This window comes from Nerophis ophidion, linkage group LG24 (assembly GCF_033978795.1).
Source record: "Nerophis ophidion isolate RoL-2023_Sa linkage group LG24, RoL_Noph_v1.0, whole genome shotgun sequence".
Lineage (NCBI taxonomy): Eukaryota > Metazoa > Chordata > Actinopteri > Syngnathiformes > Syngnathidae > Nerophis > Nerophis ophidion.
In genome coordinates, this window is record NC_084634.1 from 21,473,320 (window position 1) to 21,490,516 (window position 17,197).

A 17,197-nucleotide genomic window follows, 5' to 3' on the forward strand; every position below is an offset into this window, starting at 1 on the left:
CCCGGAATCAGGTATTTTGGAAAGGATCACAAATACAAAAATCAGGTTTTGTCAAAAATCAGGTTTGTCAAACTCAAAATGTCAGTTTTTGAAACATAACTCCAAAATTACACATGCAAAATGTCTAATAATGCCTGAAGAAATGCATCTTTGAGAGTTTTCCAGAAAAAAAAAACATTTGGTAGGGTTTGTAAAAACAAAAAGTATTTTTTTTACTCAATTTGACGGTAATGTACTTAGAATCCTGAGATAATGCGAAAAAAGCAATAAAAATGTATTCCAACATTATTCCTAATTCAAACGTGCAAAATGTCTAAAAATGCCTGTGATATTGAATACATGTGAGTTTTACTAGATACAGTTGTTTTTCTATGGTTTGCAAATACAAAAATTAGGTTTTACTCAATATGACTGTATACTGTAACACTCAAAATGACAGTTATTTAAACATAACTCCTACACCACACATGAAAAATGGCTAATAATGCCTGAAATAATGCATCTTTGGGAGTTTTACTCGAAATATATGCTTTTTTGAATCTTGCAAATGCAAAAAGTAGGTTTTTACTCAATATGACTATGATAGTCTTACAATCCTGAGATAATGCGAAAAAAGCAATAAAAATGTATTCAAACATAACTTCTAAACAGCACATGCAAAATGGCTAATAATGCCTAGAGATGTGTATTTTTGTTAGTTGTAATAGAAAAATCATCTTTTGTGAGGTTCACAAAGACACAAGTTAGTTTTTTTATTCAATATAACAGTACTAAATATGAAAGGTTTATAATCATAACTCCAAAACCAAACATTAAATTTGTTTTAAAAACCCTGTAATATTGAATTTATGTGAGTTTTACCGGAATCAGGTATTTTGGAAAGGATCACAAATACAAAAAGCAGGTTTTGTCAAAAATCAGGTTTGTCAAACTCAAAATGTCAGTTTTTGAAACATAACTCTGAAAATACACATGCAAAATGTCTAATAATGCCTGAAGAAATGCATCTTTGAGAGTTTTCCAGAAAAAAAAACATTTGGTAGGGTTTGCAAAAACAAAAAGTATTTTTTTTACTCAATTTGACAGTAATGTACAGAATCCTGAGATAATGCGAAAAAAGCAATAAAAATGTATTCCAACATAATTCCTAATCCAAACGTGCAAAATGTCTAAAAATGCCTGTGATATTGAGTACATGTCAGTTTTACTAGATGCAGTTGTTTTTCTATGGTTTGCAAACACAAAAATGAGGTTTTACTCAATATGACTGTATACTGTAACACTCAAAATGACCGTTATTTAAACATAACTCCTACACCACACATGAAAAATGGCTAATAATGCCTGAAATAATGCATCTTTTGGAGTTTTATTCGAAACATATGCTTTTTTAAATCTTGCAAATGCAAAAAGTAGTTTTTTACCCAATATGACTATAATAGTCTTACAATCCTGAGATAATGCGAAAAAAGCAATACAAATGTATTCAAACATAACTTCTAAACAACACATGGAAAATGGCTACTAATGCCAAGATATATGTATTTTTGTTAGTTGTAATAGAAAAATCATCTTTTGTGAGGTTCACAAAGACACAAGTTAGTTTTTTTATTCAATATAACAGTACTAAATATGAAAGGTTTATAATCAAATCTCCAAAACCAAACATGAAATTTGTCTTAAAAACCCTGTAATATTGAATTTATGTGAGTTTTACCGGAATAAGGTATTTTGGAAAGGCTCACAAATACAAAAATCAGGTTTTGTCAAAAATCACGTTTGTCAAACTCAAAATGTCAGTTTTTGAACCATAACTCCAAAAATACACATGCAAAATGTCTAATAATGCCTGAAGAAATGCATCTTTGAGAGTTTTCCAGAAAAAAAAAACATTGGTAGGGTTTGCAAAAACAGAAAGTATTTTTTTTACTCAATTTCACAGTAATGTACTTAGAATCCTGAGATAATGCGAAAAAAGCAATAAAAATGTATTCCAACATAATTCCTAATCCAAACGTGCAAAATGTCTAAACATGCCTGTGATATTGAATACATGTCAGTTTTACTAGATACAGTTGTTTTTCTATGGTTTGCAAATACAAAAGTGAGGTTTTACCCAATACGACTGTATACTGTAACACTCAATATGGCAGTTATTTAAACATAACTCCTACACCACACATGAAAAATGGCTAATAATGCCTGAAATAATGCATCTTTGGGACTTTTACTCGAAACATATGCTTTTTTAAATCTTGCAAATGCAAAAAGTAGGTTTTTACTCAATATGACTATGATACTGTTACAATCCTGAGATAATGCGAAAAAAGCAATAAAAATTTATCCAAACATAACTTCTAAACAACATATGCAAAATGGCTAATAATGCCTAGAGATGTGTATTTTTGTTAGTTGTAATAGAAAAATCATCTTTTGTGAGGTTCACAAAGACACAAGTTAGTTTTTTATTCAATATAACAGTACTAAATATGAAAGGTTTATAATCATAACTCCAAAACCAAACATGAAATTTGTCTTAAAAACCCTGTAATATTGAATTTATGTGAGTTTTACCGGAATCAGGTATTTTGGAAAGGATCACAAATACAAAAATCAGGTTTTGTCGAAAATCAGGTTTGTCAAACTCAAAATGTCAGTTTTTGAAACATAACTTCAAAAATACACATGCAAAATGTCTAATAATGCCTGTAGAAATGCATCTTTGAGAGTTTTCCAGAAAAAAAACATTTGGTAGGGTTTGCAAAAACAAAAAGTATTTTTTTTACTCAATTTGACAGTAATGTACTTAGAATCCTGAGATAATGCGAAAAAAGCAATAAAAATGTATTCAAACATAACTTCTAAGCAACACATGCAAAATGGCTAATAATGCCTAGAGATGTGTATTTTTGTTAGTTGAGATTTAAAAAAGCATATGTTCCGAGTAAAACTCCCAAAGATGCATTATTTCAGGCATTATAAGCCATTTTTCATGTGTGATGTAGGAGTTATGTTTAAATAACTGTCATATTGAGTGTCACAGTATACAGTCATATTGAGTAAAACCTGAATTTTGTATTTGCAAACCATAGAAAACAACTGTATCTAGTAAAACTCACATTTATTTAATATCACAGCCATTTTTAGACATTTTGTACGTTTGGATTAGGAATTATGTTGGAATAGGTACGTCGTGGCGCAGTGGTAGAGTGGCCGTGCGCAACCCGAGGGACGCTGGTTCAATACCCACCTTGTACCAACTTCGTCACGTTTGTTCTGTCCTGAGCAAGACCCTTCACCTTTGTTCCTGATGGGTGCTGATTAGCGCCTTGCATGGCAGCTCCCTCCATCAGTGTGTGAATGTGTGTGTGAATCGGTAAATGTGGAAGTAGTGTCAAAAAGCTTTGAGTATCTTGAAGGTAGAAAAGTACAACACAGAGAATACTTTTGTATTGCTCTTTTTGCATTATCTCAGGATTTTAAGTACATTACTGTCAAATTGGGTAAAACATTTCTTTTTGTTTTTGCAAACCTTACAGAATGTTTTTTTTTAGAGTAAAACTCACAATGATACATTTCTACAGGCATTTTTTTTGTACTTTTGCATGTGTATTTTTGGAGATATGGTTCAAAAACTGTCTTATTGAGTGTGACCAATGTGAGGCCAGTAAAACCAAATTTTTGTGTTTTTGAACCTTTCCAAAATACCTAATTCAGGTAAAACTCACATAAAGTCATTATTACAGGCTTTTTTAGACAGATTTCAAGTTTGGTTTTGGAGTTATGTTTATGAACCTTTCATATTTAGTATGACAGTTATACTGTTATATTGAATAAAAAAAACAAAATTGTATCTTTGCAAACACTGTAAAAATAAATTCTGCAAAAAAAAACGGTCATTTACTGGCAGCTACGGCTGCCAAACAAAAACCATCAAATTAAAGTAAAACATTGTAAACCAAATAATGATCAAAAACATTATATTTACAGAAATTTTCATGAAACGTTTTGGGGAGAAATATCGTAATTTTACAGATTTTTACTAAATTATTAAGATCAACCACCTTTAATAAAGTGACGATGCAAACAGTTCTGCAGAAAAATACCTGTATTCTTCAGAGTTTTTCCAAATTATTACGATCAACCACCTTTAGTGAAGTGACAATGCTGGCGGTTCCACAGAAAACTACCATTGTTTAACATATTTTTTCTGAATTGTTAGGATCAGGGGTGTCTCATTCACTATACCAGGGGGCCACTGGATGCAGGTAATTGATACAAAGTGGCTTAACCTTGCATGAATGACTGTCCCACCCTAGCAACATACTTAGCATTCCTATCATTTCACCGCGAGAATTTCACTGACCCTCATGTAGGGTTGACCGGGCGAATATGACACGTGGTACCGTGGTGGGTTTTTTTGTACGCTCATTCGCCAAATCATCAGCGTGCCAATTGAGGCATGCGATGTGCACGGTTTTGTCGTGCATATGAAAAGTGACTGCAAGATATACTTGGTCAACAGCCACACAGGTCACACTGACGGTGGCTGTACAAACAACTTTAACACTGTTACAAATATGCACCACATTGTGAACCCACATCGAACAAGAATGATATACACATTTCAGGAAAACATCCTCAGTTTAATAAAAAATAAACACAACATAACAAATACCCAGAAGCCCATGCAGCGCTGACTGTTCCGGGTATATCCTAACACATGGAATTCTACATATTGTTTCTGTTGTGTTAATGTATTGTTACGGTGACGATGTTCTCCTGAAATGTGTTTGTTATTCTTGTTTGATGTGGCTACACAGTGTGGCACATATTTGTAACATTGTTAAAGTTGTTTGTACGGCCACCGTCAGTGTGATCTGTACGGCTGTTGACTGTTGATTAAGAATGTCTTGCAGTAACTCATGTATGTCATATTACAGAGAAAAAAATGTAATTGTTAGTTTGAACATAAACCTTTTATAAGGGGCTACATATATTTTTGGACTTGAATGTGAAAATACACATATATATAAAAAAAAATTAGATTTGCCTTAAAATTACATAAAAAACTGTTAGATTGTTAGTATGGACACATACTTTTATATAACAAGCTACTTATTTAATTAAATTTCATTACTGTAATTTTACATGAAATTGAAAGTAATTTGAGAAAACAGAAAATAATATGTATAATTAATTTGGTATTTTTCTGTAAAAAAAAATAGGAATATACATAGTTTGTCATTACTGGCGTATTCCTTAAAATAACAGGTGGTTTGTTTATTTACAGATAATGTCTTCAATTTTACAGTTTTATAACCTATTTAAAAAAATTGAAAAATTACAGTAGAAATTTAGAGTAAACTAACCGTAAAAATCAGATTTTTTTTTTTACAGTGAACCCTACAAAAGATAATTTTTTTGCTACAACTAACAAAGATACACATCTCTAGGCATTATTAGCCGTTTTGCATGTGTTGTTTAAAAATTGTGATTCAAAACATTTGTATTGCTTTTTTCGCATTATCTCAGGATTCTAAGAACATTATTGTCATATTGAGTAAAACAACTACCTTTTGCATTGCAAAGATTTAAAAAAGCAATCGTTTCGTGTGAAACTCCCTATTTCAGGCATTATTAGCCATTTTTCATGTGTGGTGTAGGAGTGATGTTTAGATAACTGTCATGTTGAGTGTTACAGTATACAGTCATATTGAGTAAAACCTAATTTTTGTATTTGCAAACCATAGAAAAGCAACTGTATCTAGTAAAACTCACATGGATTCAATATCACAGGCATTTTTAGACAATTTGCACGTTTGGATTAGGAATTATGTTGGAATACATTTTTATTGTTCTTTTTGCATTATCTCAGGATTTTAAGTACATTACTGTCGAATTAGGTAAAACATTTCTTTTTGTTTTTGCAAACCTTACAAAATGTTTTTTTCCAGTAAAACTCACAAAGATACATTTTTTCAGGCATTTTTTTGTAATTTTACATGTGTATTTTTGGAGATCTGGTTCAAAAACTGTCTTATTGAGTGTGACCAACGTGAGACCAGTAAAACCAAATGTTTGTATTTGTGAACCTTTCCAAAATACCTAATTCAGGTAAAACTCACATAAAGTCAATATTACAGGCTTTTTTAGACAGATTTCATGTTTAGTTTTGGAGTTATGTTTTATGAACCTTTCATTTTTAGTATGACAGTTATACTGTTATATTGAATAAAAAAAAAAAACTTGTATCTTTGCAAACACTGTAAAATTAAATTCTGTAAAAAAACGGTCATTTACTGGCACTTACGGCTGCCAAACAAAAAACATAAAATTAAAGTAAAACATTGTAAACCAAATAATGATCAAAAACATTATATTTACAGAAGTTTTCATGAAACGTTGTGGGGGGAAATAACGTAATTTTACAAATTTTTACTAAATTATTAAGATCAACCACCTTTAATAAAGTGACGATGCAAACAGTTCTGCAGAAAAATACCTTTATTCTTCAGAGTTTTTCCAAATTATTACGATCAACCACCTTTAGTGAAATGACAATGCTGGTGGTTCCACAGAAAATACCATTGTTTAACGGATTTTTTCTGAATTGTTAGGATCAGGGGTGTCTCATTCACTTTACCAGTGGGCCACTGGATGCAGGAAATTGATACAAAGTGGGTTAACCTTGCATGAATGGCTATCCCACCTTAGCGACATACATACCATTCCTACCATTTCACCGCGAGAATTTCACTGACCCTCATGTAGGGTTGACTCAAAGTTTGGCCAGGCGAATATGACACGTAGTACCGTGGTGGGTTTCTTTGTACGCTTAGTCATCAAATCATCAGCGTGCCAATTGAGGCATGTGATGTGCACGGTTTTGGCGTGCATATGAAAAGTGACTGCAAGACATACTTGGTCAACAGCCACACAGGTCACACTGACGGTGGCTTTACAAACAACTTTAACACTGTTACAAATATGCACCACGCTGTGAACCCACATTGAACAAGAATGATAAACAAATTTCAGGAAAACATCCTCACTGTAATAAAACATAAACACAACATAACAAATACCCAGAAGCCCATGCAGCGCTGACTGTTCCGGGCTACAACCCCGCTACCACCCAACCCCGCGCCCCAAAACATCACCGCCCCCCTCCGTACGTTGGTTGAGGTGGGCGGGGTTAGGTGGTGGGGGTGTATATTGTAACACATGGAATTCTAGGTATTGTTTCTGTTGTGTTAATGTTGTGTTACGGTGACGATGTTCTCCTGAAATGTGTTTGTCATTCTTGTTTGATGTGGCTCCACAGTGTGGCGCATATTTGTAACATTGTGAAAGTTGTTTGTACGGCCACCGTCAGTGTGATCTGTATGGCTGTTGACTGTTGATTAAGAATGTCTTGCAGTATTTCATGTATGTCATATTACAGTTTGAGCATAAACCTTTTATAAGAGCTACATGTATTTTTCAACTTGAATGTGAAAATACACATAAATCTTAATATATTTTGATTTACCTTAAAATTACATATAAAACTGTTAGATTGTTAGTATGGACAAATACTTTTATATAACAAGTTACATATTTAATTAAAAATAATTACTGTAATTTTACATGAAATTGAAAGTAATTTGAGAAAACAGAAAATAATAAGTATAATTAATTTGGTATTTTTCTGTAAAAAATAGGAATATACATAGATTGTTATTAATGGCATATTACTTAAAATAACAGGCGGTTTGTTTATTTACAGATAATGTCTTCAATTCTACAGTTTTATAACCTATTTTAAAAAAATGAAAAATTACAGTAGAAATTTAGAGTAAACTAACCAGAAAAATCAGATTTTTTGTTTTACAGTGAACCCTACAAAAGATATTTTTTTGACACAACTAACAAAGATACACATCTCTAGGCATTATTAGCCGTTTTGCATGTATTGTTTAAAAGTTGTGTTTGAAAACATTTTTATTGCTTTTTTCACATTATCTCAGGATTCTAAGAACATTAATGTCATATTGAGTGAAAAAACAACTTTTTGCATTGCAAAGATTTAAAAAAGCAATCGTTTCGAGTAAAACTCCCAAAGATGCATTATTTCAGGCATTATTAGCCATTTTTCATGTGTGGTGTAGGAGTTATGTTTAAATAACTGTCATATTGAGTGTTACAGTATACAGTCATATTGAGTAAAACCTCATTTTTGTATTTGCAAACCATAGAAAAGCAACTGTATCTAGTAAAACTCACATGGGTTCAATATCACAGGCATTTTTAGACAATTTGCACGTTTGGATTAGGAATTGTGTTGGAATACATTTTTATTGCTCTTATTGCATTATCTCAGGATTTTAAGTACATTACTGTCAAATTGGGTAAAAAATGTATTTTTGTTTTTGCAAACCTTACAAAATGTTTTATTTCCAGTAAAACTCACAAAGATACATATCTTCAGGCATTTTTTTGTAATTTTGCATGTGTATTTTTGGAGATATGGTTCAAAAACTGTCTTATTGAGTGTGACCAATGTGAGGCCAGTAAAACCACATTTTTGTATTTGTGAACCTTTCCAAAATACCTAATTCAGGTAAAACTCACATAAAGTCATTATTACAGGCTTTTTTCTACAGATTTCATGTTTGGTTTTGGAGTTATGTTTATGACCCTTTCATATTTAGTATGACAGTTATACTGTTATATTGAATTAAAAAAAAAACTTGTATCTTTGCAAACACTGTAAAAATAAATTCTGTTAAAAAAACGGTCATTTACTGGCAGCTACGGCTGCCAAACAAAAACCATAAATTTAAAGTAAAACGTTGTAAACCAAATAATGATCAAAAACCTTATATTTACAAAAATTTTCATGAAGCGTTTTGGGGAGAAATATCGTAATTTTACAGATTTTTACTAAATTATTAAGATCAACCACCTTTAAATAAAGTGACGATACAAACAGTTCTGCAGAAAAATACCTTTATCCTTCAGAGTTTTTCCAAATTATTACGATCAACCACTTTTAGTGAAGTGACAATGCTGGCGGTTCCACAGATTTTTTCTGAATTGTTTGGATCAGGGGTGTCTCATTGACTTTACCGGGAGGCCACTGGATGCAGGAACTTGATGCAAAGTGGATTTGCCTTGCATGAATGACTATCCCAACCTAGCAACATACTTACCGATACTACCATTTCACCGCGAGAATTTTACTGACCCTCATGTAGGATTGACCCAAAGTCTGGCCGGGCGACTCTGACACGTAATACCGTAGTGGGTATTTTTGTACGCTCATTCAACAAATCCTCAGCATGCCAACTGATGCGTGTGATGCGCACGGTATTGTCGTGCATATGATAGTGACTGCAAGACATACTTGGTCAACAGCCACACAGGTCACACTGCTGGTGGCTGTACAAACAAATTTAACACTGTTACAAAATATGCACCACACTGTGAATCCACATCGAACAAGAATGCTAAACACATTTCAGGAAAACATCCTTACTGTAACAAAACATAAACACAACATAACAAATACCCACAAGCCCATGCAGCGCTGAATCTTCCGGGCTGAACCCCTGCTACGACCCAACCCCGCGCCCCAAAACATCACCGACCCCTCCGTGCGTTGGTTGAGGTGGGCGGGGTTAGGTGGTGGGGGTGTATATTGTAACACATGGAATTCTGGGTATTGTTTCTGTTGTGTTAATGTTGTGTTACGGTGAAGATGTTCTCCTGAAATGTGTTTGTCATTCTTGTTTGATGTGGCTCCACAGTGTGGCGCATATATGTAACATTGTTAAAGTTGTTTGTACGGCCACCGTCAGTGTGATCTGTAAGGCTGTTGACTGTTGATTAAGTATGTCTTGCAGTCACTCATGTACGTCATATTACAGGGAAAAAAAAATAACTGTTTGTTTGAGCATAAACCTTTTGTAAGAGGCTACATATATTTTTCGACTTAACTGTGAAAATACACATAAATATTAAAAAAAATTGATTTACCTTAAAATTTTTGTATAAAACTGTTCGATTGTTAGAATGGACAAAGACTTTTATATAACAAGCTACATATTTAATTAAAGTTAATTACTGTAATTTTACATGAAATTGAAAGTAATTTGAGAAAACAGAAAATAATATGTATAATTAATTTGTCATTTTTCTGTAAAAAAATAGGGATATACATAGTTTGTCATTACTGGCATATTACTTAAATAACAGGCGGTTTGTTTATTTACAGATAATGTTTTCAATTCTACAGTTTTATAACCTATTTTAAAAAATTGAAAAATTACAGTAGAAATTTAGAGTAAACTAACCATAAAAATAAGATTTTGTTTTCACAGTGAACCCTACAAAAGATCATTTTTCTACTACAACTAACAAAGATACACATCTCTAGGGATTATTAGCCGTTTTGCATGTGTTGTTTAAAAGTTATGTTTGAAAACATTTGTATTGCTTTTTTCGCATTATCTCAGGATTCTAATAACATTATAATCATAGTTAGTAAAAAAATAATTTTTGCATTCGCAAAATTTTAAAAAAACATATGTTTCGAGTAACACCCAAAGATGCATTATTTCAGGCATTATTAGCCATTTTTCATGTGTGGTTTAGGAGTTATGTTTAAATAACTGTCATATTGAGTGTTACAGTATACAGTCATATTGAGTAAAACCTAATTTTAACAACTGTATCTAGAAAAACTCACATATATTCAATATCACAGGCATTTCTAGACATTTTGCACGTTTGGATTAGGATTTATGTTGGAATACATTTTTAATGCTTTTTTCGCATTATCTCAGGATTCTAAGTACATTACTGTCAAATTTAGTAAAAAAACACTTTTTGTCAATGCAAACCTTGCCAAATGTTTTTTTTTCCAGGAAAACTCTCAAAGATGCATTTTTTCAGGCATTATTAAAACATTTGCGTGTGTATTTTAGGAGTTATGTTTAAAAAACTGTCATTTTGAGTGTGACCAAAATGAGGCCGGTAAAACCTAATTTTTGTATTTGTGATTCTTTCCAAAATACCTGATTCTGGTAAAACTCACATAAATTCAATATTAGAGGCTTTTAAAGACACATTCCATGTTTGGTTTTGGAGTTATGATTATAAACCTTTAATATTTAGTATGACAGTTATACTGTTATATTGAATACAAAAAAACTAACTTTTGTCTTTGTGAACCTCACAAAAGTTCATTTTTCTAGTATCCATCCATCCATTTTCTGCCGCTTATTCCCGGTCGGGGTCGCGGGGGGCGCTGGCGCCTATCTCAGCTACAATCGGGCGGAAGGCGGGGTACACCCTGGACAAGTCGCCACCTCATCGCAGGGCCAACACAGATAGACAGACAACATTCACACTCACATTGACACACTAGGGCCAATTTAGTGTTGCCAATCAACCTATCCCCAGGTGCATGTCTTTGGAAGTGGGAGGAAGCCGGAGTACCCGGAGGGAACCCACGCATTCACGGAGAGAACAGGCAAACTCCACACAGAAAGATCCCGAGCCTGGATTTGAACCCAGGACTGCAGGACCTTCGTATTGTGAGGCAGACGCACTAACCCCTCTGCCACCGTGAAGCCCTTATAACTAACAAAAATACACATCCCTAGGCATTATTAGCCATTTTGCATGTGTTGTTTAGAAGTTATGTTTGAACACATTTTTATTGCGTTTTTCGCATTATCTCAGGATTGTTAGTAATTATAGTCATATTGAGTAAAACATTACTTTTTGCCTTTGCAAGATTTGAAAAAGCATATGTTTCGAGTAAAACTCCCAAAGATGCATTATTTCAGGCATTATCAGCCATTTTTCATGTGTGGTGTAGGAGTTATGTTTAAATAACTGTCATATTGAGTGTTACAGTATACAGTCAAAACCTCATTCTTGTAATTACAAACCATAAAAAAAACAACTGCATCTATTAAAACTAACATTTATTCAATATCACAGGCATTTTTCGACATTTTGCACGTTTGGATTAGGAATTATGTTGGAATACATTTTTATTGTTTTTTTTGCATTATCTCAGGATTCTAAGTACATTACTGTCAAATTTAGTAAAAAAACACTTTTTGTCAATGCAAACCTTGCCAAATGTTTTTTTTTCCAGTAAAACTCTCAAAGATTTTTTTCAGGAATTATTAGACATTTTGCATTTCTACTTTTGGAGTTATGTTTCAAAAACTGTCATTTTGAGTGTGACCAATATGAGGCCAGTAAAACCTAATTTTTGTATATGTGAACCTTTCCAAAATACCTGATTCAAGTAAAACTCACATACATTCCATATTACAGGCTTTTTAAGACAAATTTCATGTTTGGTTTTGGAGTTATGATTATAAACCTTTCATATTTAGTATGACAGTTATACTGTTATATTGAATAAAAAAACTAACTGGTGTCTTTCTGAACCTCACATCAGATTATTTTTCTAGTACAACTAAAAAAAATACATATCTCTAGGCATTATTAGCCCTTTTGCATGTGTTGTTTAGAAGTTATGTTTAAATACATTTTTATTGCTTTTTTCGCATTATCTCAGGATTGTAAGACTATTATAGTCATATTGAGTAAAAAACTACTTTTTGCATTTGCAAAATTTAAAAAAGCATATGTTTCGAATAAAACTCCCAAAGATAAATTATTTCAGGCATTATTAGACATTTTTCATGTGTGGTGTAGGAGTTATGTTTAAATAACTGTCATATTGAGTGTTACAGTATACAGTCACATTGAGTAAAACCTCATTTTTGTATTTGCAAACCATAGAAAAACAACTGTATCTAGTAAAACTCACATGTATTCAATATCACAGGCATTTTTAGACATTTTGCACGTTTGGATTAGGAATTATGTTGGAATACATTTGTATTGCTCTTTTCGCATTATCTCAGGATTCTAAGTACATTACTGTCAAATTGAGTAAAAAAATAAGTTTTGTTTTTGCAAACCCTACCAAATGTTTTTTTTTTTCAGGAAAACTCTCAAAGATGCATTTCTTCAGGCATTATTAGACATTTTGTGTGTGTATTTTTGGAGTTATGTTTCAAAAACTGACATTTTGAATTTGACCAATATGAGGCCAGTAAAACCTGATTTTTGTAATTGTGAACCTTTCCAAAATAACCGATTCTGGTAAAACTCACATAAATTCAATATTACAGGCTTTTTTAGACAAATTTCATGTTTGGTTTTGGAGTTATGATTATAAACCTTTCATATTTAGTATGACAGTTATACTGTTATATTGAATAAAAAAACTAACGTGTGTCTTTGTGAACCTCACAAAAGATAAATTTTCTAGTACAACTAAAAAAAATACATTAACCATTTTGCATTTGTTGTTTAGAAGTTATGTTTGAATACATTTTTATTGCTTTTTCGCATTATCTCAGGATTCTAAGAACATTACAGTCATATTGAGTAAAAAACTACTTTTTGCATTCGCAAGATTTAAAAAAGCATATGTTTCGAATAAAACTCCCAAAGATGCATTATTTCTGGCATTATTAGCCATTGTTCATGTGTGGTGTAGGAGTTATGTTTAAATAACTGTCATATTGAGTGTTACAGTATACAGTCACATTGAGTAAATCCTCATTTTTGTATTTGCAAAACATAGAAAAACAACTGTATCTAGTAAAACTCACATGTATTCAATATAACAGGCATTTTTAGACATTTTGCACTTTTGGATTAGGAATCATGTTGGAATACATTTTTATTTCTTTTTCCGCATTATCTCAGGATTCTAAGTACATTACTGTCAAATTGAGTAAAAAATTACTTTTTGTTTTTGCAAACCCTACCAAATGTTTTTTTTTTTAGGGAAAACTCTCAAAGATGCATTTCTTCAGGCATTATTAGACACTTTGCATGTGTATTTTTGGAGTTATGTTTCAAAAACTGAAATTTTGAGTTTGACCAATATGAGGCCTGTAAAACATGATTTTTGTATTTGTGAACCTTTCCAAAATACCTGAATCAGCTAAAACTCACATAATTTCAATATTACAGGCTTTTTAAGACAAATTTCATGTTTGGTTTTGGAGTTATGATTATAAACCTTTCATATTTAGTATGACAGTTATACTGTTATATTGAATAAAAAAAACTAACTTATGTCTTTGCAAACCTTACAAAAGATCATTTTTCTAGTACAACTAACAAAAATACATACCTCTGGGCATTATTAGCCATTTTGCATGTGTTGTTTAGAAGTTATGTTTGAATACATTTTTATTGCTTTTTTCGCATAATCTCAGGATTGTAAGTCTATTATAGTCATATTGAGTAAAAAACTACTTTTTGCATTTGCAAGATTTAAAAAAACATATCTTTCGAGTAAAACTCCCAAATATGCATTATTTCAGGTATTATTAGCCATTTTTCATGTGTGGTGTAGGAGTTATGTTTAAATAAGTGTCATATTGAGTGTTACAGTATACAGTCTTATTGAGTAAAACCCCATTTGTGTATTTGCAAACCATAGAAAAACAACTGTATCTAGTAAAACTCACATGTATTCAATATAACAGGCATTTTTAGACATTTTGCACGTTTGGATTAGGAATTATATTGGAATCAATTTTTATTGCTTTTTTTGCATTATCTCAGGATTCTAAGTACATTACTGTCAAATTTAGTAAAAATCCAATTTTCTTTTTTTGCAGACCTTACCAAATGTTTTTTTTTTTTCCAATAAAAGTCTCAAAGATAAATTTCTTCAGGTAGTATTTGACATTTTGCATTTCTACTTTTGGAGTTATGTTTCAAAAACTGACATTTTGAGTTTGACCAATATGAGGCCAGTAAAACCTGATTTTTGTATTTGTGAAACTTTCCAAAATACCTGATTCCGGTAAAACTCACATAAATTCAATATGACAGGCTTTTTTAGACAAATTTCATGATTGGTTTTGGAGTTTTGATTATAAACCTTTCATATTTAGTATGACAGTTATACTGTTATATTGAATAAAAAACTAACTTGTGTCTTTGTGAACCTCACAAATGATCATTTTTATAGTACAACTAACAAAAATACATTTCTCTACGCATTATTAGTCATTTTGCATGTGTTGTTTAGAAGTTATGTTTGAATACATTTTTATTGCTTTTTTCGCATTATCTCAGGATTGTAAGACTATTATAGTCATATTGAGTAAAAAACGACTTTTTGCATTTGCAAGATTTAAAAAAGCATATGTTTCGAATAAAACTCCCAAAGATGCATTATTTCAGGCATTATTAGCCATTTTTCATGTGTGGTGTAGGAGTTATGTTTAAATAACTGTCATATTGAGTGTTAAAGTATAGTCATATTGAGTAATACCTCATTTGTGTATTTGCAAACCATAGAAAAACAACTGTATCTCGTAAAACTCACATGTATTCAATATCACAGGCATTTTTAGACATTTTGCACGTTTGGATTAGAAATTATGTTGGAATACATTTTTATTGCTTTTTTCGCATTATCTCAGGATTCTAAGTACATTACTGTGAAATTGAGTAAAAAATTACTTTTTGTTTTTGCAAACCCTACCAAATGTTTTTTTTTTCAGGAAAACTTTCAAAGGTGCATTTCTTCAGGCATTATTAGACATTTTGCATGTGTATTTTTGGAGTTATGTTTCAAAAACTGACATTTTGAGTTTGACCAATATGAGGCCAGTAAACCCTGATTTTTGTATTTGTGAACCTTTCCAAAATACCTGATTTCGGTAAAACTAACATAAATTCAATATAACAGGCTTTTTAAGACAAATTTCATGTTTCGTTTTGGAGTTCTGATTAAAAACCTTTCATATTTAGTATGACAGTTACACTGTTATATTGAATAAAAAAACTAACTTGTGTCTTTGTGAACCTCACAAATGATCATTTTTCTAGTACAACTAACAAAAATACATATCTCTAGGCATTATTAGCCATTTTGCTTGTGTTGTTTTGAAGTTATGTTTGAATACATTTTTATTGCTTTTTTCGCATTATCTCAGGATTCTAAGAACATTAAAGTCATATTGAGTAAAAACTACTTTTTGCATTTGCAAGATTTAAAAAAGCATATGTTTCGAGTAAAACTCCCAAAGATGCATTTTTTCAGGCATTATTTGCCATTTTTCATGTGTGGTGTAGGAGTTATGTTTAAATAACTGTCATATTGAGTTTTACGGTATACAGTCATATTGAGTAATACCTAATTTTTGTATTTGCAAACCATAGAAAAACAACTGTATTTAGTAAAACTCACATGTATTCAATATCACAGGCATTTTTAGACATTTTGCACGTTTGGTTTAGGAATTATGTTGGAATCCATTTTTATTGCTTTTTTCGCATCATCTCAGGAGTCTAGGTGCATTACTGTCAAATTGAGTAAAAAATTACTTTTTGTTTTTGCAAACCCTACCAAATGTTGTTGTTTTTTCAGGAAAACTCTCAAAGATGCATTTCTTCCGGCATTATTAGACATTTTGCATTTCTATTTTTTGAGTTATGTTTCAAAAACTGACATTTTCAGTTTGACCAATATGAGGCCAGTAAAACCTGATTTTTGTATTTGTGAACCTTTCCAAAATACCTGATTCCGGTTGAATTCACATAAATTCAATATTACAGGCTTTTTTAGACAAATTTCATAGTTCATGGTTTTGGAGTTATGATTATAAACCTTTCATATTTAGTATGAAAGTTATATTGTTATATTGAATAAAAAACTAACTTGTGTCTTTGTGAACCTCAAAAATGATCATTTTTCTAGTACAAATAACAAAAATACATATCTCTAGGCATTATTAGCCATTTTGCATGTGTTGTTTAGAAGTTATGCTTGAATACAATTTTATTTTTTTCTTCGCATTATCTCAGCATTCAAAGAACATTATAGTCATGTTGAGTAAAAAAATACATTTTGCATTTGCAACATTTAAAAAAGTATATGTTTCGAGTAAAACTCGAAAAGATGCATTATTTCAGATATTTTTAGCCATTTTTCATGTGTTGTGTATGAGTTATGTTTAAATAACTGTCATATTGAGTGTTACATTATACAGTCATATTGAGTAAAACCTAAATGTTTTATTTGCAAACCATAGAAAAACAACTGTATTATAGTAAAACTCATATTTATTCAATATCAGAGGCA